This window comes from Prionailurus viverrinus, chromosome A3, assembly GCF_022837055.1.
Source record: "Prionailurus viverrinus isolate Anna chromosome A3, UM_Priviv_1.0, whole genome shotgun sequence".
Lineage (NCBI taxonomy): Eukaryota > Metazoa > Chordata > Mammalia > Carnivora > Felidae > Prionailurus > Prionailurus viverrinus.
In genome coordinates this window covers 66,698,428-66,723,819 of record NC_062563.1, presented here as the reverse complement: position 1 = coordinate 66,723,819, position 25,392 = coordinate 66,698,428, and the positions used below count along the sequence as shown (strand labels likewise).

General features: G+C 49.4%; 2 pseudogenes; both read left to right on the top strand.

The window, feature by feature from the left end:
* LOC125161802 (guanine nucleotide-binding protein G(I)/G(S)/G(O) subunit gamma-10-like) overlaps positions 1 to 24,887 on the top strand; it is a 115,002-nt pseudogene extending 90,115 nt beyond the window's left edge.
* LOC125163137 (uncharacterized) lies at positions 485 to 597 on the top strand (annotated as a pseudogene).
* Positions 24,888 to 25,392: the final 505 nt, after the last annotated feature.

Here is a 25,392-nt window from a genome sequence, read left to right as displayed (position 1 = left end):
TCCCTGGTTTCCCTGCCTGCATTGGTACCTGGGGCTGAGCCTGACCACGTCCTGCAGGCCGTCTGTCTGTCTGATGGATGGAGGGGACAACAGAATCAGAACTTGCCTCTTAAACTACACCCACATGCAAGGGGACAGACATCACAGGGAGAAAGTGGGAGAACATGACTCTGAACCTGAGTTTGGCCCCTGTGTGTAGACTCTCAACCTCTCATTCTCTCTCTGCAAAGTGGGGCCAAGGGTGCCGGATAGGGCTGCCATGAGGATGACAGGAGATGAAATATAGAAAATTCTAGAACACCACTTGGCCTATTGTGGGTCTCTCAGGGCCCTGCCTTTGCACTGACTTGACTCCTGGGTCCCACCTCATGACCAAAGGTGTCTCTGAGCCTGCCTCACCACAAAGTGTGGGCAGGCCTAGTGGAGTGTTAAGAGTATTTACTTTTTTAGGTGAGAAAATTGAGGGTTAGAAAGTTTAAATGGAGTGCTCGCTTTGGCAGTGCACAAACTAAAAGCGGAACATACAGACAGGGAAGGTTAGCGTGGCCCCTGTGCAAAGATGACACACAAGTTCGCAGTGTTCCATATACATTTTTTAAAGACGGTTTCAATGTCAGAGTAGCAGACACTCCTGACCGCTCTGACACACTGCATCCCCCCGCTCCACTTTGCCTCACCGCACCTCAGCTTCTTGGCGTCCTCATATGTGAAATGGAGCTAATTGTCCTCATCGGTCTCTACTGCTGAGCGGTTATTTGATGATCAAATGAAAGCCTCTGAAAAAGGCCACGGAAAAATCCAGAGGCAAGGTAGCATCCCCGTGGGTGGCTCAGTCCACTCCCCCTCCACCTGGACACAGACGGGGCCTTGTGTTAGGTCTGTGAGGTTCCCTGCCTGCCCGCCCCCGCCCCCCAGGAGAACCGCGCAGAGACTCTGTGGAGGCCCCTTGTGCCCGCTGCTCACTGGGCAGGAGGCCCAGGGCTTGGCAGAAGCCCCAGGAAGCAGAGCCTGGAGGTGAGCCGTACTCAGGCCCCACTGTGTTCAGCTTGGAGCAGTTCCTGAAGTCTCTGAGAGCCATGGTGAGGAGGAACCTGGGGTCACCCTGGTCTCGCCCATTTCACAGATGTGGAAGCTTGGGCTCAGAGGGGCAGCTGGTTAGTGGTCACGTCAGAACTTGGGCCAGGGGATCTTGGTTCCCAAGCCCAGCGCGCTTTCCACTTGGCCTCTACTGCTGCAGTGGCCTCCTTGGGAAGGGCTCCTTCGGCCTTTCTGGAAAATTCTTCGCAATGTGATGACATTTGAGCAAAACTGTATGATGTTGGAGGATCAGAGCACTTCGACAAGCGTGGCAAAGCACTAAGAACGAGATGCCTCCAGAGTCGGGAGGGAGTTCCCTGGGAGTAGAATTTTCCAGAAAGGGAAAGCAGCATTTTGAGCAGGAGCTTGAATTTACTGGAACAGCTTGGAAGAATGTGGGGGCAGTGGCTGGAGGTAGGCAAAGGTAGTGAGGAAATCTGACACCAGCACCCCACCCTGGCATTTAAAAATAAAGTTGCTTTCTCTTTTAGCACTTTTTTTGTTTTGTTTTGTTTTGCTTTTAAACAGAAGCCATACTGCCCCCACTGAGGTTTGAGAGGCAATAGTCGTGAACCCTGCTGCACATTAGAATCCCCTGGGTGCTTTTAAAATCCCAATGCCCAGATCAAATCCCAAAACAACCGTACGGGAGTCTCTTGGGGGAGGACCCAGACCTCAGTAGTTCTTAAAGTCCCCAAGGTCATATTAATGAGCTACCAATGTTGCTCAGAGGACTACTAGCCCCTGAATTACTTTGCCATCTGGTTTGTGAATCTAAATATATAAACATGAGGGGCAAATGTGTAATTCTGTTTACCATGGACACTTGTCCAGTCTTTCTCAGGAAGACCACGAAGAGAAATGTCATTCCTCTTCCTCATTCCCACCGTCCCCCTCCCAGTTCAATCTTACCATTGGGGCCCTACCCTGAGCCCACCTCCTCTAAGAGATGGCCCCAAATCAAGATTACTTATCTCCTCTACTGAGTTATACTGTGCTTCTTTTGACTGGGGACTCTTGGCCAGCCTGCAAATCTTCCCTGTGGCTTTACCTGACATGGGTTGTTATGTCTGTTTTCAGCCATGTGCATATTCTCTGCCCAGTGAGATGGTAAACCTTCTGAAAGGCAAGACCCCCATCCTTCCCAGAAGCCCTGGGCTTCCCAGGAGCCTTCAGTTAAGACTTGTCCACAGGCTGAATAAATTCACTGGATCCACTTGGGTTATACTCAACACATTTAAAAAAATTTTTTTTAGAGAGTGAGAGAGTGAAAGTGGGGGAGAGGGGCACAGGGAGAGAGGGAGAGAGAGAGAGAGAGAGAGAGAGAGAGAATCTAAAGCAGGCTCCATGCTCAGTGTGGAGCCCGATGTAGGGTTCTATCCCATGACCCTAGGAACATGACCTGAGCCAAAATCAAGAGTCAAGATGCTCAACCAACTGAGCCATGCAGGTGCCCCTATACTCAACACAATTCGGACAATGACTCGGGGAAATTGGGACTGTATTATTACTACTTTTAATCTCCATTTTATGATGAAATGAATCTCAGCTCAAAAGTTTGTGTGAGGTCACGGATCAAGGAAGTGGCCATACACCAGGCCCATCACACTTCCTTCTCTACCACACAGGTTTCTGCTAATAGTAGAGATGCCCCCAGAGCAGGGAGGACCTTGTTGGGGGCCAAGCTGGGAGACCTCTTTCTCCTAAAGTCCTCTCTGACTGGACAGTTGGGGAGGACATCTGTGAAGGGCTGTTTGGGCTCCAGTTCCTCAGCTCTGAGGAGGGGGTGTGACAGGGAAAAAGTTTCTGCTAAGATCTTAGGATGATAGGTATCAGTTCTCAGAGTCACCAGAGCAAAAGGCAAATTTTATGAGGAAACATTTAAAAACTTGTATTACAAATATTACAGCCTCTTTTTTGTGGCTGTCAGTTTATTGGAAGTTAACGGGAAGATTCTGGGGAAGGATTTATTTATTTATTTATTTAATGTTTATTTTTGAGGGGGGGGAGGGGCAGAGAGAGAAGGGGCCAGAGGATCTGAAGTGGGCTTTATGCTATCAGCACAGAGGGGCTCAAACTCACAAACTGTGAGATCATGACCTGAGCCGAAGTCTGACGCTCAACCGACTGAGCCACCCAGGCGCCCAAGGATTTATTTATTGAATGCCCTCTGTGAGGTGCCTGTCTCTCGCATCAAGAAGCCCAAGAGAGGGCTTCGTCAGAGCTTCTTGGGGAGATGTGTATGGGATCCCTGCACTGTGGGGTGGCAGACTGGCGCTTGACTCCCGCCCGAGAAACCACAGGGCTAGAGATGGTTGGCCAGCTGCTCAGTAGACAAACCAAAGGAGAGGCTGCTGTCTGGGATCAGCCTGAAGTTCCCGAGTCTTCTGGGAGAACGGATGCCCAAATGTATCCCATGGAACACAGCAGAGAGGGTCTGCTGTGAGTTGAATTGTGTTCCAAGACTCAGAAGTGATAGCTGGTGTCTCTGAATCAGGGGCAGGGCCACAGGGAAATAAATGCAGCCCCAGGTGGGCACAGGGGGCAAGGAAAGGACTCTGGAGGCTTGTCCCGCCTCTGGGCCTCTGTCCTCTCCCCGGACTGTGGAGCCTGGCATTCAGGGTGGTTCCATGCCCCAGGGAAGCCTTTCTTGATCCTGTCAATGCTCCTGGTGACTCTGTGCACAGCAGTCCCCTCTCTTGCACTGCATCGTAACTGGTCAACTGGCCATCTCTCCTCCAAGAGGGCGGGCGTGTTTTGCCCGCACAGCTCAGTGCAGCGAGGTGCAATTTTCTGGGTTCACGTAACATAAGGGTTGGCAAACTTTCTCTTAAAAGCCCAGAAAATAAATGCTTTCAACTTTGCAGAACCATACGGTCTCTGCTGCAACACTCCAATTCTGCTGCCGTGGTGTGAAAGCAGCCACAGACCAGACATAAACGAAGGAGTGTCCTTGTGTCCTCTAGTAACGCTTTATGTACAGAAATAGCCTGCGAGCCGGAGGGCTGTGGTTTGCCAGCCCTGGACCTGGGGAGTTTCTCATGGACGAAATCACGCGTGAGCAAAAGCAAAACTTGCGTTATGCTCACACCGTTTCCTAATATCCCAGTCATATGGGAACACATTTGTATTTTCAGAGTGAGCGTTAAGGCAGAGCGGACTGAACGATGGGGCTGTTATGAGTGAGCGGACTGGCGCCTGTAAAGCCCCACCAAGTCATCAACAGGCCCATGACCAATAGATGGTAGCGATCATTAGCTATGGTAGAGGTTGTTGTTGGGATCACACTGCATTCTGGATGTCATGTACTTAGAACAGTGCTTGAAACTTTGTAGTTTTACCATTTTCATGAAATCTAAGACATACTTTTAAAAATTATGGTAAAATATACGGAAAATAAGATTTTCCATTGTAGTCATTTTTGAATGTACGGTCCAGTGGCACTTAGTGCCACACAACGTGTGCAACCATCAACCATCACCCCGAAAGGAAGCCCCACACGTACTAAGCAGTCAGTCCCCAGTCCTCTCTCCTCCAGGCTCTGGAAGACATACTTTTATTTGTTTTTTTTTTTTCCTTCACCTCTTCACATCTCTGAGACCAAGCTGTGCTTACAGTCACGTGTCTAATGATCACTCCTTCCCAGGTGGCAGTCCCACACTGGCGTGTCACTGAGTGCATGAGCATAAACTTGACCGTAGCTCTTCAGTAAAGTTTTGTGCATTCTTGGGTATTTTATTTGAGTTTAACTGCCATCCAAACCGCCTTCAAAGATGCTATGATTCAGCAGAGAAATGAAAAGTTGATGCGTGTGAAGAAAGATACGACATAGAGTGGCAGGGCATAAATCTGATTTTAATGGAGCAAATATTCATCATCAGAGGAATAACCACAGTCTGTGCTTCTTCCAAAGCAACTACCAAGTGTGTTATGGGAGAGGAAAAGAAGATACCAGTGGATAAAGCTGTGCTACATTTCGTTACTGAGGTATGTCTAAAAGATGGTCTGTCACATAGGAAGCAAGACAAGTGGAGCCCAGAGAAATTGCGAAGTCCCTTGGAATAGATAATAAAAAAATTTCAAAGTAATGAGAAGTTGGTGTGACTGGCTCATGTGTCACATGGGACTATTATTAAGACATCATGTCTCAGTTTAATGGCAGTATTATTTTTCTTGATGGTACATAAAAAACAGTCTATCGTACAAGTAATGGCATCTTAAGATGATGATACGGTATTACTGTCATCACAGTGCATTGTTATTTCCATTTACTCATTTCCCCCACGAGACTGTCAATGTTTTGAAAAAAGGAGTTTATCTTACCCACTGCCGGATTCTCAATGCCTTGTCTAGTGTCTAGCATGTTGTAGCATATGGAATGAACAAAACTCATTTGGGAGATGAAGCTCGAAGTAATTCATTAGTGTTAGCACCCAGCTTTCAGGTTGTGGTGAAAATTAAACAAAAAAACCACCTTTAAAAAAATCCTGACTTGTCCTGCACTTGGCACAAAGGACATGCCACTTACTTCGTGGTTGTTTTGGTGCCAAGTGGGATTGTGTTTGGTTAAACTGGTCGAACACCCAAAACAACAATGGTTGAAACAAGATGGAAATTGATTATTGTTTCGGATAAAGTGGGGAAGGTGGTGCAGCAATAAGACCAACAGGCCCGCAAGTTACTTTAGTCATTATGCTGTGCCATCCTTGAACGTGGTATCCACCCTTAAGGTCTAAAATGGCTGCTCGAGCTCCAGATATCGTGTTCGCATCCCGGCTGGTAGGAAGTAGGAAAGGAGGCCATAAAGATGCATACATATTCTTCCCCAAAGTCATAAATGCGACTCTGCTTATATTCCACCAGCTAGAACTTGACTACATTTAACCACATGGAAACTGGGGAACACAGGCTTTTGTCTAGGCAACTATGTACCCCACTAAAATTCAGGGGTCCCATGACTGAGGAAGAAGGGGGGAATGCATGCTGAGGGACGAGTAGCAGGCTCTGCCACAACTGTTAAACTCCATGGTGCTGATTATACGTGCAACACGGTAACTAGACTCGTTCTGTCGAAGTGACAGAAGGCTTTCAATCGGAAGTAGGGGGCGAGCCAGGCTGCGAAAGATGAGTAGGATTTAAATGAGCAAAAAGGATGGGTAAGGGCATTTCTAGCAGGAGAACGACCAAACAAGGGCCCAAAGACAGGAAGGCACAAGATGTGCCTGTGGGTTAGTAGAGTATCCTTGGCCAAGCAGGGACTGGGTGTCAGGAGGGCTGGCTCGCTGGTTCCCAGCCCTGCGAGCAGGGGGCCAGTGCTGTGCTGACTGTAATCAGCGTGGCGTTGCCTTGGTTTCCTCCTCGGTAAAACATTCACAGGGACCAAACTCTTGTGAGGATTCAATGAAATGCAGTAGGAGGAAGTCCTCTGTGAACTGTAAGATCCTATCCGCTTTAGATGTTCAAAAACAACAGCCACTGTCGTCATGACACAGGTTCAGCCTTGGAACAGGAGGAGGAATTTGCAATCCACAACCCCCTCCTCAGGCAGCTCCCACTTGCAGGCTCCTGGTACAGGTGGGAAACGTGAGTGGTGAGTGGAGGGCATGCAGGCACACAGGAGCCTTTAGTGGAGAGCAGACAAGGCACATAGATGCTCCCGGAAGGCAAGACAGTGACCGGGAGAATGCAGGGACAGTAGCCCTGGACTGTCCACTGCTCTCCCCCACCAAGGAGCACAGTGGATCAGTGTCTTGTGGCTAGCCAGGGGTCGAGTCTGGGCCCCCCAAGCCCATGTAGGCTCCTGGGTTGGAGGCCGGCTCTCTGGCAGGCCAGCCGCGGGGGCAGAGAGCCTCCTTCACATCCCTGCGGGAGCCCCCGTGGGAGAAGCCAGAGGCTACAAAAGCCGAAGGTGAGGGGACAGAGTGCAGGGTGGGGCTGGCCTTGGTCCAGGTTGGGCCTGGAAGTCTGACCAGGCTGCTGCCTCTCCACAGAGGGGCCAACTGTTAGTCTTTAGTCCTCTAGGGCTGCCATGACAGGATACCCTAGACTGGGTGTCTTGAACGACAGATATTTATTTCTCACAGCTCTGGGGGTTGAGAAGTCAAAGATCCAGATGTCAGCTGATTTCGTTCTTGGTGAGAGCCTCTTCCTGGCTTGCACACAGCCGCCTTCTTGCTGTGTCCTCACGTGGCAAACAGAGCTCTGATCTCTTCCTCTTCTTACAAGAACACTGATCCTGTTATGGGGGCCCACCTTCGTGACCTGACCTGAACCTCCCAAGGTCTCCAAAGTCCCAAGTCCCAAGGACTCCACATACTGTTGCTTTGGGGGTGAGGGCTTCAGTATAAGAAGAACACAAACATCCAGTCCATAATAAGCACACAACTGCTGTTGGAAACATGTCCTGGGCCTTGTGGGGTCCTGCTCTGTCCCCACGCTTGGCCGTGCCTCCTCGGCACGCATCATGGCTGGCATGTTTCTGCTCTGGCCTGATGGAGGAGTCAGGTGGGAGCTCGGAGCTGCTTCCTCCTGCTGATGCGCAGGGAGGGCCCGCCAGCACAGATGTCCTGGAGGGAGGGAGGCCTCGGCAGGGAGGTGGGCAGGTCTGCAGCCACATTCCAGGCCACCAGGGCTTTGTTACGCTGATGAAAACCAAACTGTGCCTTTTCTTTTCCTTTCTTTCTTTCTTTTTTTTTTTTCTTCATGGGATTTCTGCAAAGTGGGTTACAAAGCCTGTAGTGATGAATGCAGAGGGCAGGGCCGGAGGGGAAGGAGAGTGAGAGAAACAGCCAAGGAGAAGCACCAACTGGGTCAGGGACACAGAGGGTAGAGAGGGAGAGGACAACGTGAAGACCCGGAGATGGGGACAAGCAAAGAAAGACACAGGAGGAGAGGGAGCCAGAGCGAGAGAGAAAACAGAGGACAAAGTGGCCAAGAACCTGAGGGATGCATGGGAAGATACAGAGGACCAGGGGGCAGCTGGGGATGGGGAAGAGGCCCCAAGGGAGGAGAGGACCTGGAGGATGGGAAGGCAGACAGAGGGCCCTTCCCCACCCCAGCCCAACCCAGGAGAGGGAGAGAGAGGAGCCAGGGGAATCCCACTCATGCTGTGGAGCTCACTGGGCATCAGGGTCTCTGCTTGGTCTGGCTTGGCTGCCCCTCTCTCTAGTTCAACTCCAGATTGGAGGTCAAAGCCTCGGGGGCCTAGCTGACAGGATGGCTGGTCAGATAGGTCCAGTGTGGCCAGGCCTGTGGGCTGGGGGTGGGGATGGTGACCTCTAGGAGCTGCTCTTAGTTCCAGGGCCTGCTGGACAGCAACAAGCTCTCATGGTGCTGGGAGGGAAAGGCAATCAAAATCAGGGGTTGAAGGCAGAAGTGAAGAAAGAAAGAAAATCACACCTGGGGCACATGGGTGGCTCAGTCGGTTGAGCGTCCGGCTTCGGCTCAGGTCATGATCTCACGGTTTGTGAGTTCGAGCCCCGCGTCGGGCTCTGTGCTGACAGCTCAGAGCCTGGAGCCTGTTTCGGATTCTGTGTCTCCCTCTCTCTCTGCTCCTCCCCTACTCATGCTCTCTCTCTCTCTCTCTCTCTCAAAAATAAATAAACATTAAAAAGAAAGAAAGAAAGAAAATCACACATTCACATCATTAGCAATTAGTTGCCTTCCCTTTAGTTGCCTTCCCTTCTGAAGAGTATGGTCTTCCCAAACCAGGTGGTTGTGAATCATGCCCATCCCTAAAGCAAGTCCATGGCCAGACCCTTCTCTGAGAGCAAATCCCAGCAAGCTAGGGCCCCATCTAACCCTGGCAGGAAGAGAGGAGGCAGCTTCATTAGAAAAGAAGCTCCATTGGCCTCTGCCGGCACCCACTGGGAAGCCCTAGACTCTAGGAGCTTGGTTCAGGACCCAAGACCTGGCTCAGCCAGAGTGGCCATCAGGGCAGGGGACAGCCTGTGTGTGTGTGTGTGTGTGTGTGTGTGTGTGTTGAGTACAGGGAACTAGCTACCAGGGATCTCAGACACCAGGGCAGGAAAACCCACCTAGGGAGCCAGAGGGTGTGGAAGGAGGGGAGACAACATCACATTCTCAGGCCAGGGGCGGGGGGGCAGAAGAAGGGTAGGACTTGCCTCTTTCCCTCGGCCCAGGGCTCCCCATACATCCTCAGAAAGGTCAAGTGTCCAGACAAAGGCCATTGGCAGGTGCTCTGAGGAACAATGTACAAACAGCCCGTAGCACCTCCTCAGAAAGGATCCCTTCATAAGGGGAAAGACAAGGGTGTTGAAAACAAAGAAGGCAATGAGAGAGACTAGAATTGCAAGAGGCATTCAAGATCTGCTGATCCACCTCTCAGTGCACAGAAAGGGGCAGGAACTTGCCCAAGGCCACACAGCCAGGCCGTTGTTTTTTTTGTTTTGTTTTGTTTATTTATTTGTTATTGAAGTATAGTTGACATGCAACGTTATATTAGTTTCAGGTGTACAACATAGTGATTCAACAACTACGTATTACTCAGTGCTTACCAGTCACCATGCAACATTATTATGATATTGTTGACTATATTCCCTATATTATACTTTTCATCCCCTTGACTTACTTATTTTATAACTGGAAGTTTGTACTTCTTTTTTTTTCAAGGTAGTCTCCATGCCCAACGTGGGTCTTGAACTCATGATCTTGAGATCAAGAGTCGCATGCTCTACCGACTGAGCCAGCCAGGTGACCCTGGAAGTTGGTACTTCTTCATCCCCTTCACCTGTTCCCGCACCCCCATGCTCTCTGGCAACCGCCAGTTTGTTCTCCGTATTTATGAGTCTGTTTCTGTTTTTTGTTTGTGTGTTTGTTCATTTGTTTTGTTTTTTGGATTCCACATGTAAGTGAAATCAGATGGTACTTGTCTTTCTCTCTCTGACTTATTTCACTTGGCACAATACCCTCTAGGTCCAACCATCTTGTTACAAATGGCAAAATTTCATTCTTTTTTATTTTTATTTATTTATTTATTTTTGAGAGAGAGAGAGAGAGAGAGAGAGCGCGCTTGCATGAGTGGGGGAGGGGCAGAGAGGGAGTCACAGAATCCAAAGCAGGCTCCAGGCTCTGAGCTGCCTGCACAGAGGCTCGGGGCTCGAGCTCATGAACCATGAGATCATGACCTGAGCTGAAGTCAGACACTTAACGGACTGAGCCACCCAGGTGCCTCCAAATTTCATTGTTTTTAATGGCTAACATTTGATCGTATATATATATATACCATATTTTCTTCAGCCTTCTTTTGTTCTGCTCCCAACCCTTCCACAGTGTCCTGCGTCTGACTTGCCTGCATCCTTCAGGTCTTATCTCAGTGGGGCTCCCAAAGCCCCGTGATATAGATAGGAGTATTCCCATTTTACCAGTAGGGAAACTGAGGCTCTGTGGCTGAGTTGCCATAGGGCTCATCCAAGGCCTGGCTGAGGCCTGGGTTCCCGGCTCAGGGCTGTCCTTCTGTGCTGTGACCAGGAAGCCCATCTTCTGCAGTGGGGGTGGCTTGCATCCATGCTGACTGCTAGGCCACCCTCCCCACCTTCCTGCTCAATCTTGCCCGTCGGGACCTGTTTGGGCAGAGAAGGTGGTCACCTGAGTAGAGCTCTCATTCTGTGGCCCTGGCTAGACTGGTCCATCCCAGTCTGAGGGTTTCGTTTCTTTGATGAAGCCTTGTTTTCCTGGGGCTGCTTGTTTAAACGTATGCCCCCTTCTTTGTCCTCTGCCCAGGCCACCTCTGTTCCTCAGTGTGGGTGCATGTGTCAGCCACTGCCCTGGGCAGGAGGCTGTGGGACGGCCACAGCACAGTGACACATGGTTTGATGTGGGATAGGAATATTTTAAATCTGAGTTATCCTTCAGAGACTGGAACATGTGGTTTCCAGAAGCCCAAGGGCACTGGTTCCCTGAAGAGGGGGAGGGGAAGTGAGGAGAAAGTGTGGAAAGGGTAGGGGGTGGGGTGGGGACCAGACCGATCTAGCACAACTCCAACCTACTGAGTGCAGGCCTGGGAAGGACACGCTGCCTGTCGACAAGCGTGGGTCGATTCCTCTAGACCCTGGAAAACACCGCCCCCTGCCCCGCCCGCCTCTGGCCCTCTTGGGACCCCTGCTCCCAGCACGTTTCCTGCAGCATCAGCAACATGTTTCTATTTTTTCCCAGTCTCCCTGGTGCGGTTCATTCCACCCCACCAGAGTGAGCCTGGGTGCCAAATGCTTCGCCCCTCTCTCTTAAGAGAGTGTGTGAGGACTGGCAGTCACATTTTCCTGCCCCCCGTGCCCCAGGCAGGCGGAGGCTGGGCAGACAGGACAGCAGGGCTCCAAACTCATCAACCAACTGCAGCCTGTTGGGGTTGGGTCCAGTGGGTGCAGGTCGTCTCCTGCATGTGACCAGCTGGGCCAGGCCTTGGCAGGGGAGCAACCTCCGCCCCCGCTTGAGAGGGAGGGGGCCCCAGGGGAGTGGCCAAAGGTGGCCAGAGAGCAACCAGAGGAGAGAGACAATGTGGATGGCTGCCCTTGCCTGTGACGCAGGCTCTTTAGTTTGCTGGGAAGAGATGGACGGAGATGCCCTGAGTTCTGAGGCGTGGGAAGGGGAAGGGCTCTGCAACCAATGGCTTCCAGACTGGGCCAGAGAGCCATCTTCCCCAGGAGCCTACGTGAGACTCAGCAGCCTTAGGGAACCTCTTCCCAAAAAGCTGTGTGATTGGCCAGCTAGCCACCATCCTGTACAGAGTCCCCCAACTAGGTCCCTGGACTGGGCAGAATCTCTGGGTGAGCTATTGGCACAGAGGCCAGCCTCCCTCCCACCAGCCTGGGCGTGGTGGCCTTTGGCTGCGGTCCCCATCCCTGGCCCAATCTGTGCAGCAGGTTGAGGAAGTGGTTTTACTGAACTTCATGCAGAAGGAACTATTGGTGGCCATTTTCCCCCAAGGAGCTCTGAGAGAGCCAGGTACCTAGAGTGTCTGGAGTGACCCCCCAGTCATTAGTACCTCGAGGCAGGGTTCCTTCATTTACTCAGCAAGCATTTATTGAGTGCCTCCTGTGTACCAGGCTGGGGATATAGAATCCCAACCCACATGGTGCTTTAAGAGGCAGGTGGGGAAGCACAGAAGTAAGCCATGATCACAATCAAAGGTGACATACTACACTGACAGGGAAGGATAGGGTGTCTGGGTGCTCACTCAGTTTGGGGGGATCAAGGAAGCTCTTCATGGAACATGGACATCTAACTGATGCCTGAAGATGTTAAAGTGAGTGGTGGGGGGTGGAGGATAGGGATGAGATTTCCGGGTTGAGGTGGCAGTGGGGGCGAAGACAAGAGTAATGATGGTACTTTCCAGAAGTGAGTCCCAGAGCAGGTGGTGGAGGAGGAAAGGGCTGCAGAGCTAAGCAGAAGCCACACTCACAAGGACCTTGCATGTCTTAATTTGTATACCTTTCTTGAATCTTCAGCCAGAATTTTTCTCAGCCTCTAACTCCAGCAGGAAACCCAGTGGGAGATAGTGATTTCCTGCCCTCGGAGAGAAGAAAACAAAACTCCAGCAATTTCTGTCTAACCCCAGAATGTTAAAAGTTGACTCATGCTTGTTGGGGTAGCACAGATGATGGCAGTTTTCTAAAAACAGTACTTATTGCTTTTCTATTTATAAAGGTAATGCGTGCTCGGTGTGGAAAAGTATAAAGAAATAAAAGCACATATAATCCCTTCATGGGAGATAATCAACATCAACATTTTGCAATTTTCCTTCCAGTCTTTTTTTTTTTTTTTTAAAGTACTTTTTGTTTTTGGTTATGTGGTTGAGGTAAAACTATATATCAATTTTCTTATCTGCTTTGTACCCTTGATATAACATAAGTATGTTCCCTTATTATTAAACATTCTTTTTTTTGGTGCACCTGGGTGGCTCAATTAGTTGAGTGTCTGACTTTGGCTCAGGGCGTGATCTCATGGCTTGGCTGGTGAGTTCGAGCCCCACATCAGGTTCTGTGCTGATAGCTCAGAGCCTGGAGCCTGCTTCAGATTCTGTGTCTCCCTCTCTCTCTGCCCCTCCCCTGCTCACGCACTATCTCTCTCAAAAATAAATTAACATTAAAAAAAATTTTTTTTAATTCTTTGTTTTTAAGGGCCACATCATGTGGTCTCTCTTGAGTTCCTCTGCTGACTCCAGGCCTTTGTATCTTCAAGAAAAGTGGAGCCTGAGCCAGCCAGTCATCAAAATCACCTGGGGACCTTGGGGACCAGCCAGGCTGCTGGCATCAGAATCTAGCACTTGAGACTGGAGAATCTGCAAGTTTAAAAAGCTCCTCAGGATGCCCTGAAACCGCCGAGGACCAGCAGGTCGGTCAACCTGTCGTGAAGCCCTCCAGGCCACACGGCACCTGCAGAACTCCCAGGAACCCACAGAGTTTGAGACGTCTTATTTTCAGTCAGACAAAATTATGTCCATTGTCAGGAAAACACAGATAATGCTCTTGGAACCAGGTTCTGGCATACTGTAGGTGCTCAAAAAAAAAAAAAAAAAAAAGTAACTGCTGTTGTTGGAATCCCAGGTAGAAGCCTTTGTGCTGTTCCCCAGTAGACAGACACTCTTTTGTTTCCACACCCACCCCTGGGAAGGGCTTCACCGCCGCCTCAGGACCCTGCTGTCTTCAACCTCCTTGGTATCACATACAGAATTGATGCTCCCTTCTCAGTAGCGTAGCTATTATATGGCAGTCATTAAAAAAAGTCAGAACACCTTGCCATGAGACAGAATGTTATATATTCAGGACTATCCCAGAAAAACTGAGGCATATGGCCATAGATGACCAGGGAAGGCCCTGAAGGGTGGCGGGGTGGGGAGGATTCTAAGCACATCATGAGGGGCCGTCAGGATCCCGCTTCCCACCCAACTGAGGAGGAGGCAAGACGGCAGGAAGAAAACAAGGGAAATTGGCCTTTATGGAGTGCCTGCTCCAAATGCAGTGTGGTTGTCACCTGTACCAACTGTCACTGGTTGCTGACAAGCCTAGAAACTGAGAACAAACACAACTTTCTAGGGCAGTTTGATGTTGCCACAATATTCAAGTGTGTGATCATTTTTTCTAGTAATTCCCTTTTTTGCTGTCTATTACAAAACCACTGGTCTGTGGCCAATTGAAAATTTGCAAAATTGGTCCTTCACAGAAAGCCTGAGGCACTGGTCTAGAAACTGATGTGTGGCATCTTATTTAATCCTCAAACAACTTCTGCAGGGGCTTGAATGAGGGGGTCCTTTCTCCTCCCCTGCTGTAAGCTAACATCCATCCCAGTGCTCGTCAGCTAAGCATCAGCGGGAGGAGGGTGGTTCTGTTCCCGATCACCTGTCCCAACCCAATCACGAGGCGGGACCAAGACTCTTGAAGAAGACCCCACAGAGAGTCTGGGGGCTCTCAATTTCCCCCAGGAGATGGGGGCATCCCACCTCAGGGTGGAATGACACAGGGGGGTACCTTCCCGAGGCCTCCCAGGGAGGAAATTGCCCAGCTAGCATCTGCCCTCCATTTGGCATCATGGGAGCTTTCCCTCCCATCCAAGCCGGGTCCTGCTGTGGCAGCTGCTGTCCTGAGCTTGCCATCAACTAATTGTCAAGCCCCTGCCATATACTGAGGCGCGTACTAGCTGCGCTGGGGGTTCCAAATGAGGATATTTTTGGTAAGCACTTACTCTGATTAACTCATTTAATTTTCACGACAACCACATGGGAGAGGTCCTATTTTTACCTTCATTGCACAGGAGATTCTCAAGGAGGTTAAGGAACAGGCTTAAAATCACACAGCTAATAAGTGGCAGGCCTGGGGTTGTCTCAGGGCTGCCCTACTCTAGGCCCTGAGCTCTTAACTTCAGTGCGATGCCACAGTCCTGCCCTGGAGGGGTTTGCAGTCCAGTGGGGTCCGTGAGAGCCCTGAAGAATCCTAGCGGAGTCAGATTGTCCTGACTTATGGCCCAGGAACCTAGAGGAATGAGGGATGCTGGGGCGGAGGCCGTGGAGGGACTTTGGGGAGGGAGGCAGCCATTCTTAAGGCCCTGCTCCTCAGCTCCCCCATGCTCCCCTGGGAGCACACTCATATCCTGTGTCCTTGCCCCCTCCCTCCCCAGACATGATCTCACTCCTCCTCACCCCTGGAGGCCCCAGAAAAGAGACTATTGTTTCCTCCCACACACGGGAACTTGGAGACCCGCAAGCCTCCTCTCCCCCTGTTAGGGCAGCCCCAGTTCCCGCAGTGCAGTAATGGACCCCAAGGTCCTCAGCCCCTCTTGAAACAGCACTCCCTCCCTAGTTTATCCCATAAGCTCTTTGCCTCCAAACCATATTTTTTGTACTTTTCTGCCTTTGAGAAGGCTATGAAGTAGGAATCCCAGGCTCTGCTGGGAGTCTTTCTGCCTTCCCACCCTGGCATCCTCTGTACCCTCTGCTCTGTGGAGAGGTGAGAGGCAGCGTAGGGCAGAGTGGGACCAAGGCAGCTGGCATCAGGAGGTCCAAACTAGTATCTGGTTGCCTTAATCTCTCAGTGGTCAGTCATTTAAACCTCAGCACTCTCATCCTAGAAAATTGGGGTGCTTGTGAGGATTAAACGGGAAATTGCTGTGGAAGCTCACTACCAGTTCTAAGTGGCTCTACCTGGTTGGGCTTCCCTTCCAGCTCCTGGCTTATTTGAGCCTTGCCCAGCCTTCAAAGCTAGCCTCAAGCCCACTACCTCCAGGAAGTCCTCCCTAAGTACACCTGTGTGGTCCGAGTCTTTGGCCTGAAGGCGTCATCATCCTGTGTTCCTGCAGCCCTAGAGAGACACGTGAACGGCAGGCGTCACTCTGAGGACCACGTGTTGGCATCTGTCATGCTGCCTGTGCTGAGCCAGAGCCAGGGCAAGCTCAAGTCTGCTCTACTCTGCAGGACTTCTGGGTCTTAGGACTTCTCATCTTCTGACCGTTTTTACTGGGGCGGCCAGATCTGAGGGCTCTCTTAACCCAGGGAGGTGGTTTAGAGCGAGATTTTTGTGATCCTCACTAGACTGGTAAGGACAGTGAGGCTAGGAAAGCCCAAGACCCGGCTAAGGTCAGAGGACTGGGTAGTCAATTGCAGAGTCAGGGTTCAAACCGGAATTTCTAATGCTTTCTACATTCCCTGGGTGTCACCGTTGCTCAGGGCTCGAATAAAGCCAAACCAAGCACCAGAAGTATGTGCATTTGGGGCCCATATGACCTCTTGAGTGGGCTTTTGCTATTTCTTTGCTTCCCCCTGTTCCCGCCTCCTGGCATTCCTCCAGAAGCCAACCCTCAATGCCCCGGGGAGCCAGCCCAGGCCTGGGCAAGGTGGCAGAGATGGTTCCAGCCCGAGCCCTAGACCAGGCCTTGCACACAACAGGAATCAGGATCCCCCAAGGCCGCAAGCGGGTCCTTGCTCTCTGCAGCACAGACAGTCCTGGTTCTGAAGAGCCCCAGAGGCCAGGAGAGGGTTTTAAATAGCCAGTGACAAGCCCCTTGTGAGGCTCGGTTTAAATTAGTTGTCGGCGCTTGATTGAATCAGGTTTAATTGTTGGTTGGTGCTGAAATGATGAACGAGGTATGGCTTTAAATAGGAACCATAAGTGTTTCAAACTCACCCTGAGCAGGATCTCCAAGTACAGAGTGGCTCTCCTCCTATTCCAAGGGCTCCTGGGGGAGGGGAGGCAACCCAGAAGGTGAACTGAGCTGGGCTGGCCTGTGCTGCTTCTCCTGTTCACTGGTGGTTTATTATCCCAGCAGAGAAATCCAAGAAAAGCCTGATGGGGGCTCTGGGAGATGAGGTCTTGTGATTCAATCGACCAGCCCATCAATCACTTTCCTCCCTGCCCTTTGACTAGGCTTGCTTATTTGCATCTGTGCCTTTGTAGCTGTCCCCAGACCGGTCTTCCTAGCCTTGACGGAGGAAGAGGGGGGCCCGGCCGAGCGGACATCTCTACCGTGCGTGGGAGCCAGAAGTCCGGTATTCAGGCCTCACTTTGCCCCTCAGAGCTCTCTCAGCCTGTTTCCACATCTGTAGAGTAAGACGAAGCTCACCCTACCTACCTCCATCTGGAAGTTGTTGTGGGATCAAGGGGCTAATGTGGAGAAAGAGCCCTGAAAACTGTCATCTGTGCCCTTAATGCTGGTGAATCTGGTCCTGGGCCACCAAGCGGGGGTGTATGGCAGGTGGAGCATGTGGGTGGGGAGAGGGGACGCTCGGTTTGCCCCTATAGTCCAAGGGCTCTTCCCACCCACAGGGCACCACCTGCTCAGTGCTTTGGTGTCTTCCTCACCGTTGCCAGGCCTTTCCAGTTCTTTGGGCCACGGTCCCTGTGCACCTCTCTCACTTGGGGCCCGACTGGTAGGCTCACCTGGCTACACCTGTCACCCTCAGCCTCCTCTAACTTCCACCTGGAGCCAAGTTCTGCCTCAAAGGAGCCTCACAGAGCCAGAGTTCTGACTGCCAGTGTCCTTGGGTGGGCATCCATACCATACCCACAGCCACACCAGTCCTAGAACAAGAACAGGGCTGACCAAGAGTCCTCTGGGCTCATCTTCCCATCTCTGAAGAACAGGTAAGGCTAAGGGCAGAGACCTAGATTTCCTCCCTTTGCCTGAAATTAGATTGAGGACATCTGGGGCCCGTGGGAGCAAGTGACAGGGAGGCAGTTTTTAGTTCAACCCTGGAAAGGCTCTCACAGGGAATACTAGCGGAGCTCAGACATTGCCTGGACAAGACTTCTATGGGGAGTGTTGCAGAAGGGACGCCTCCTGGGCTGGGGCAGACCGAGCGATGTCAGAGCTGGAAGGCCACAACCTGCTTCGACCCTGACCTCCTTCCTTCAGGAGCTCGAACCAACGGTCTCCTAGTCTCCCTGAGCCACAGGCCCTGCGTTTGTGAAAACAGGAAAGTGAGGCCTTCCTAAAAGAGGGTGGTGTGAGGATTGGGAAATACAAGCTAACAGATGCAAAAGCGCTCCTGGCTCGGCCCCGGGTTGGCTTTCGAAAAACCGCTATGAACCTAAGCCAGTGGGGGCTTGGCCCGGAGGACAGTGACGATCCCTTCCAACTCTGGGTGTCTACTAATCGGTACGCTGGCCACAGGCACCTGACTACCCAGGGGCAGAAGCCACCAGACCAAGTGCCCGCAGCATTGAGAAGGGATCTGCTAAGAGCGGGCAGGTACCACAGCGCCTCATCCTGGGACCGATGTCCTTCTGAAGGGGACAATGGAGAGGATGGGAAAGAAAGCCCTATCTCATGTCCTTCTCCGAGCTACGTGTGATGGCTGTAACTGTGCCGTGGATGTGCTGGGAGGGCAGCAGGGACTGATGGGGCCTGAGCCACATTCTCTAGGTCCTCTTCCCACAGAGGCGTCCAGGGGGCGGAATCGGGCCCTCTTCACGGTGCCAAAATAAACTTGCATTGTTTCCAGCAACACAAGAGGCCTCAGTGAAGCAGCTTTTGCCAAACCCTATAAGGAAGTCAGAGAAGGGAGGGGAGCCTGGAATGAGACATGCCCCCTCTCCCACCCACCTCCCCAGCTTTCTTTTGACTTCCATAAAACTCCATGTAGGCAAGCCCTAAGGCAAATACCCATGGGCGCTGTGGGAATCTGGAGTTTTAGGGGAAAAAGAAGGGACTGGAACTCCCATTTGTTGAATGTTTACTATGTGCTACTTATTTTGCTTATAAAGACAGTCATGTTAATGAGCTGGGGGTGCACACAGACCTGGGTTCACATTCTGACCCTGTCATTTTGCTATGTGATCTGGGAGAGGGAATGGCTCTGAGCTTGTTTCTTCATAGGTGAAATGGAGCTCCTAAGAGTACACTTCAGAGCGTTGTATTAAAGATTAACTCAGAAAAAAAAAAAAAAAAAAAAAAGAGGTTAGAGAGGGAGGGAGCCAAAACATAAGAGACTCTTAAAAACTGAGAACAAACTGAGGGTTGATGGGGGGTGGGAGGGAGGGGAGGGGAGGGTGGGTGATGGGTATTGAGGAGGGCACCTGTTGGGAAGAGCACTAGGTGTTGTATGGAAACCAATTTGACAACACATTTCATATTAAAAAAAACAAATTCAAATAAACTATACTAGATAAAACACTATTTAAAAAAAAGATTAACTCAGGTAACATGCTTAGCATAATGCACAGCACATAAAATGCACTCAATATGTTAGTTGTCGTTATTATTAAATAGTTGCTATTAGTAATAATAATATTTTCAAACTTCGTGACAATACAGAGAGGTAAGTGCTGTAGGTAACTATTTCAAGTATGGAAACTGAGGCTTGAGAGGGATCAAGGCACCTTTTCAGGGCCTGACTCAGGATTCAAACCCAGGTCTACCTGGCTCTAAGGCCCACACTTGTCATGTCTGCATCTGAGATGGGGGCCCAACTGAGTATCCTGATACAGATGCCAGGTTGCTCTGAGGCTGGGAATCCAGAAAGCAACCAAAACAGAGCCTGCCGGGCATCATTGTCATGGTCCAACTACTCCCTAGACTTCATAGGCTTGGCCACCATCATCCAGCTGGGCTTGGCTGACCACCAAAGCCCAGGGTTGCCCTTGCCAGGCCCCAGGGCTCCTCTGTCCCTGGACCATCGATCTGAAGTGAGTGTCTGCACAGCTGGACCCCAGGCTGCCCAGTTGGTTTCCCATTCCTGCACGGACGGCTTACTGCAGTTGATCCAAAGCAGGCTGGGATTTAAACGCTGGCTCTGTCACTCATTAGCTGGGTGACACTGGGCTTGTTACTTGCTCTCTCTGAGCTTCAATTTTCTCATCTGTAATGCTGGAGCAACGGTATCTAGCTTTCTGGGTCCCTGTGAGAATTACTTGAGACGATGGACATGACATAAGTGTCTGGAAGGTTAGTTCACCCCTGCTCCTGGCCTCCCCGTCTTGAGACAAATTCTCCCTGGGACCATGGGACTGTGGGGCCCCAGACCGGGACTGATTTTTCCTCCTTAGATATGGATTCTCTGCGTGACATCCTTAATGAAAAACGAATAACTCATGTGTTCATTTCATTAAATGCTGCCCCCACAAAAGTGTGGGCTTGTGCAATTCTCCAAAGACTGTCAACTGGAAGATATCTCGGAATTCCTCGTAAATCAAAAGGTTTCATTTTTCTGCCAAGACAGTCAATTTTCTCTGCCTTGAGTCAGGCGGAGGGGCGGTGCTGGGCTGGGATCCGAGTCAACAGACCTGCCTGCTGGTCCGGACTCTGCCCATGATCAACGCAGGACAGGAGCAAACCGCTTCTTTTGCATTGAGACTCTGAAGTCTCGGTTCCTCCTCTGAAAAATGGGTGGTGTGTGTGTTGGGGTGGCCTGCTAGATGGTCTTCTGTCTCTTCCTCCAGTTCTAAAATTCTGGAACTTGATCTCTTCTTCTGCCTCTGCTTCTCTCTACCCTCCAGACTCCACCTCTCCAGCCCCCTTCCTGCTCTCCTTCTCCCCTTGCCCTGTCCTGTCTACCTTTCCTGTCAATCAGACCAGATCAGCCCAGGGCAGGGACAGGAGAAAAAAACGTCTATGCATTCCTGGCAGACGACAATCTTCTAATGCCCTTATTGCAAAAGCAGCCCTTCTTTGGGGTGAAAAGAAGGGCAGCCAAGATCTGTGTTTCTATTATGGGGTCCAGAAAGGGGGGCATTTGCTCTTGGCGCTAGGGATGGATACATTTAGGAGTAAGAGGTGGCCCCTTCTCTAAATGCAGCTTTGGGAAGGGGTCCTGGGCCAGCCCAAGGGGGCTTCGTGGTTGCCTGGTGGGGCAGATTCCAGGCCACCCAGAGGGGTCTGTGGCCTGCAGGGCAGTGGGGTGGAGAGTATGCAGGGCAAAGGGCCCCGAGGGAATTCAGCCGCCTAAGAACTGCAGTCTGAGCTGGTCTCTTGGGGAGGATAGGGGAGAAGAGCTAATGTATTTGGGTTTCTTCACCACTGAGTTCATCTGATTGACAGAGGGAGATAGAAATAGAGGCCTGGAAAGATTGCCCAGCACAGGGGTTGGGCGAGAGAAGGAGAGCCAGAGAGAGACGGAGGGGCCAAAGAGGGAAGCAAAGAAGGGAAAGAGGAATAGAGAAAAGAGAGAAGGGAAGGAGAGAGGAAAGCAGGCAAGAAGGAAGGAAAAAGGAAGGAAAGAGAGTGAGGAAGGAAAATGTTTCCCAGACCGTGTCATCTGAGTGCCACCAATCCTCCAAGACTGAGGGGTGGTGCAGGCATGCTGAGGGTCCAGCCCCGTGCGGGGCTACTTTCCCACCATCCCTCTCCTGGGGCTTTGCTGTGCCCACTGCTCCATGGCCTCCCCAGCAGAAGCCACTTCCGAGCCTCCTCATTGCCCCACTCTGGCAGCCCTATTTACCTAAAACACAAAGTCAGCAATTGCCCTGGAGCTGCCCAAGGAAGTAGCGGGCCCTGTGTGGCTGGCAAGTCCCAGAAGCGAGTCCTAGCAGCACAATTAGACGGGCACAGAACCGAGTACTCAAAATACAGCACGTACTGTCCCACTCACTAGATCACTAAATATGCTTTTGCCTCTGTTTTTACCATACTAGCACATGTACACGTATAAACCCACTCCATTCACCATGTTTGGCTTTAAACATCTCTTTACTAGTTCTGAAAATAAAATCCACTGAAAGACCTGCAACCATTAAGAGCTCTGTCTGTCCATCTACCCATCCATCCATCCATCCATCCATCCATCCATCCATGTAGAGTATGCCCTTTCAAGGGACTTTTATTATTTATTTATTTATTTATTTATTTATTTAAAGTTTATTTATTTTGAGAGAGAGAGAGAGAAAGCATGAGTCAGGGAGGAACAGAGAGAGAAGGACAGAGAGAGAATCCCAAGCTCTGTCAGCACAGAGCCAATGCAGGGCTTGAACTCATGAGCCATGACATCATGACTTGAACTAAAGTCGGACGCTTAACCAACTGAGCCTCCCAGCCACCTCTCAAGGGACTTTTAATTGAGTATCTACAGTACGCCAGGTACTTGGCTTTACTGGGTCAACCACAAAAACAGGCCTTGCCCTCAAGGGGCACACTTTCTGTCGGCTAAACACACATAAATAATTTATTATTATATATATTATAAGTGGAATAATAAGAATGTTACCAATTGTTATCTGGTAAAAACAAAACAAGACAAATCAACTGTGTCAGGCAACTGTTACACATAATCTGTAATGTGGACCCTGACTTCCAGAACAGAGGTGCCCTGCTCTCTGCCACCCACCTGTGGATAGATGACTTGTCTGGCTAGTGTGTCCTGATTCAGAGCTGACATCTACTTTTTTAAAGAAAATATTGTTTTTTAAATGCATAAAACTGGGGCGCCCGGATGGCTCAGTCGGTTAAGTGTCCGACTTTGGCTCAGGTCATGATCTTGCGATTCATGAGTTCAAGCCTCATATTGGGCTCTGTGCTGACAGCTTAGAGCCTGGATCCTGCTTTGGATTCTGTGTCTCCCTCTCTCTTTGCCCCTCCCCTGCTTGTGCTCGGTCTTTCTCTCTCTCTCTCAAAAATAAAATAAAACATTAAAACAAATAAATGCATAAGACCTATAAAGTGAATACCTTTGTAACCATCCATGAGATCAAGAAATAGACTAGAATATCTCCAGTACCTGTGAAGTGCCCCAACTCCACACCTCTCCCAATCAAATCTCCTCCCCTTCTCCCCAGAGGTAACACTATCCTGACTTTTCTGGTCATCATTACCTTTCTATATGGTTTTATCCTCTGTGTATGTACCCTAAAAATCTTAGAGTGAACTGTAGGAGACTAAATGGTTGGATAACAGCAATTTTATACAGTTTAAGCTAATGGTTAATTTACCTTTAGGCTTGGCAAGTAAGTACTTACTGTATGCATTCTTTTTTTTTAATTGAGGTATAATTGACTTTGTGTAACCTGTCGTGCTTCCCTATCCTAGAATGTGAGTATAGTAAAGCATAATTTTTTAAGTGTTTATTTATTTTTGAGAGAGATAGAGTGTGAGTCGGGGAGAGATTGGGGGGGGGGCGGGGGTTGGGGGCACAGAGGATCCAAAGCAGGCTCTATGCTGAGAGCCTGATGCTGTGCTCGAACTCATAAATCATGAGAGCATAACCTGAGCCACAATTGGATGCTTAGCCAACTGAGACACCCAGGTGCCCCAAAGCCTTTCATTTCATCTGCCTCTCCAAGTGCAATGTCCACGGCCATGTTGGAGTGATCTGTAAAGACACCACAAGGTACTTTCTCCTCCTTTATAACACATTTCCCTACCACTCTTTTGCTCCAGAATTTTTTTAAAGTCTGTTTTTCTTTCTCACTGCTCTGTAACCCTACCTCTATGTTATATCAAGTATCCCTATATGTGTTGATCTGTTCATGAGCTCTCTATTCTGTTTCAGTGATCTATTTCTCTATGCCTGTGCCAATGACACATTGTCTTAATTACTATGACCTTATGGTAAGTAATAATCCCTGATAGGACAATTCCTTCACTTTGTTTTTCTTATTTCACTCTCATATGAATTTTACAATAAGTTTACCAAATCCTACATGCAATAATGTGTTGGGATTTTGATTGGAATGCTTTGAATCCACATATAAATTTGTGGAAAATGACATCTTTACAATGCAGACCTATCTATCCACGAATATAGTATACCTCTGCATTTTTTAGAGTATCCTTTAGTGTCCCTCAATAAAGTTTAATAATTTTTTTATAGAAGTCTAACATACAGGCCATTGGAGCCCTGTGTTGCTGCCATGTCTTTTGGGGCCAGCGTGAATGTCCTGCAATGCCTGATGGAGCAGCTCAAGCTGGATGCCAGTGTGGAGAGTATCAAGGCCTCACAGGCACCTGCAGAGCTTCAACAGTACTGCACGTAAAATGCCTGCAAGGATGCCCTGCTGGTAGGTGTTCCAGCTGAAAGCAACACTTTCTGGGAGCTCAGATCCTGTGCTTTATTCTAAAGGCTGGGAAGAAGTTTCCTGAGGAATGCTTTTAAGCGTAAAGTGATGGATGACTGCTTCTAAGTCTCAAGAAAACACTTTTTTCCAGCCAAATGACTCTTAGATATTTCGGGGCTGTCCTGTGGCCTGGTCCTATAGCCAAAATTCTACAGAAATTGATGAGTTTCTACTCGGATAAGAGAACTGAGTGAAAGAATGGACTTTAGATAATAATGGCCTGATTCTTTTGGTAAAGTGCTTCTATATTTAAGACAAACAAAAATGTTACCACCAAATATACTTTTTTTCATGAGCAAATTACTAGTGTTTCTATATCTGGAATATCATGTTTGTTTTATTGACTAGATGTTTACAGTTTGGGAAGGAAAACATTTTTGTTAAAAAATTTGTATTTTGTTAATTTGTTGTTCCTAAGATTTTTATACCATAACAAAACTTGTTATTTTCTCATGAATTTAACAGTTTCTAAATGAAGACAAGCAAGTATAAAACTGGGAGAAGAATAAGTTTTATTGATCAAATGATGTCTTGATTTTTCTAAATGAGAAGATTATTTTATTTGTAACACTAAACATGGGAGCTGTTTCTTAGCAAACATATTTGTAAAGATTTGGTCTTTATCTTAAGTTCCTCTACTTTGTTGTCGTGGTTGTATCTTAAAAAAAGGTACATCATTTCATGTCTTAAAAAATGTTTACATGTGATCTTCTGAACATTGCAAATGATTAAAAACAAAATAATGGAAAATACTACAACCTAAATTCTTAATGTCACAAGTGTTTTACTTTGATGATGTGCTTTGATTTAATTTGGGACACTGAAAAAGATTTTTTTAACGTTTTTATTTTTGAGAGAGAGAGAGACAGAGAGAGAGAAAGAGCATGACTGGGGGAGGGGAAGAGAGAGAGGGAGACACAGAATCTGAAACAGGCTCCAAGCTCTGACCTGTCAGCACAGAGTCCAACACAGGGCTTGAACCCACTGCCAACCACGAGATCATGACCTGAGACGAAGTCAGACGCTCAACTGACTGAGCCATCCAAGTGCCCCAATTTGGGACACCTTTAAAAGATACTTTGTGTTTGTAGTAATCTTTAATGAGCTTGGAAATAAAATTCTGCTTAATTAATCATTTTCGGGGCGCCTGGGTGGAGCAGTCGGTTGGGCGTCCGACTTCAGCCAGGTCACGATCTTGCGGTCCGTGAGTTCGAGCCCCGTGTCGGGCTCTGGGCTGATGGCTCAGAGCCTGGAGCCTGTTTCTGATTCTGTGTCTCCCTCTCTCTCTGCCCCTCCCCCGTTCATGCTCTGTCTCTCTCTGTCCCAA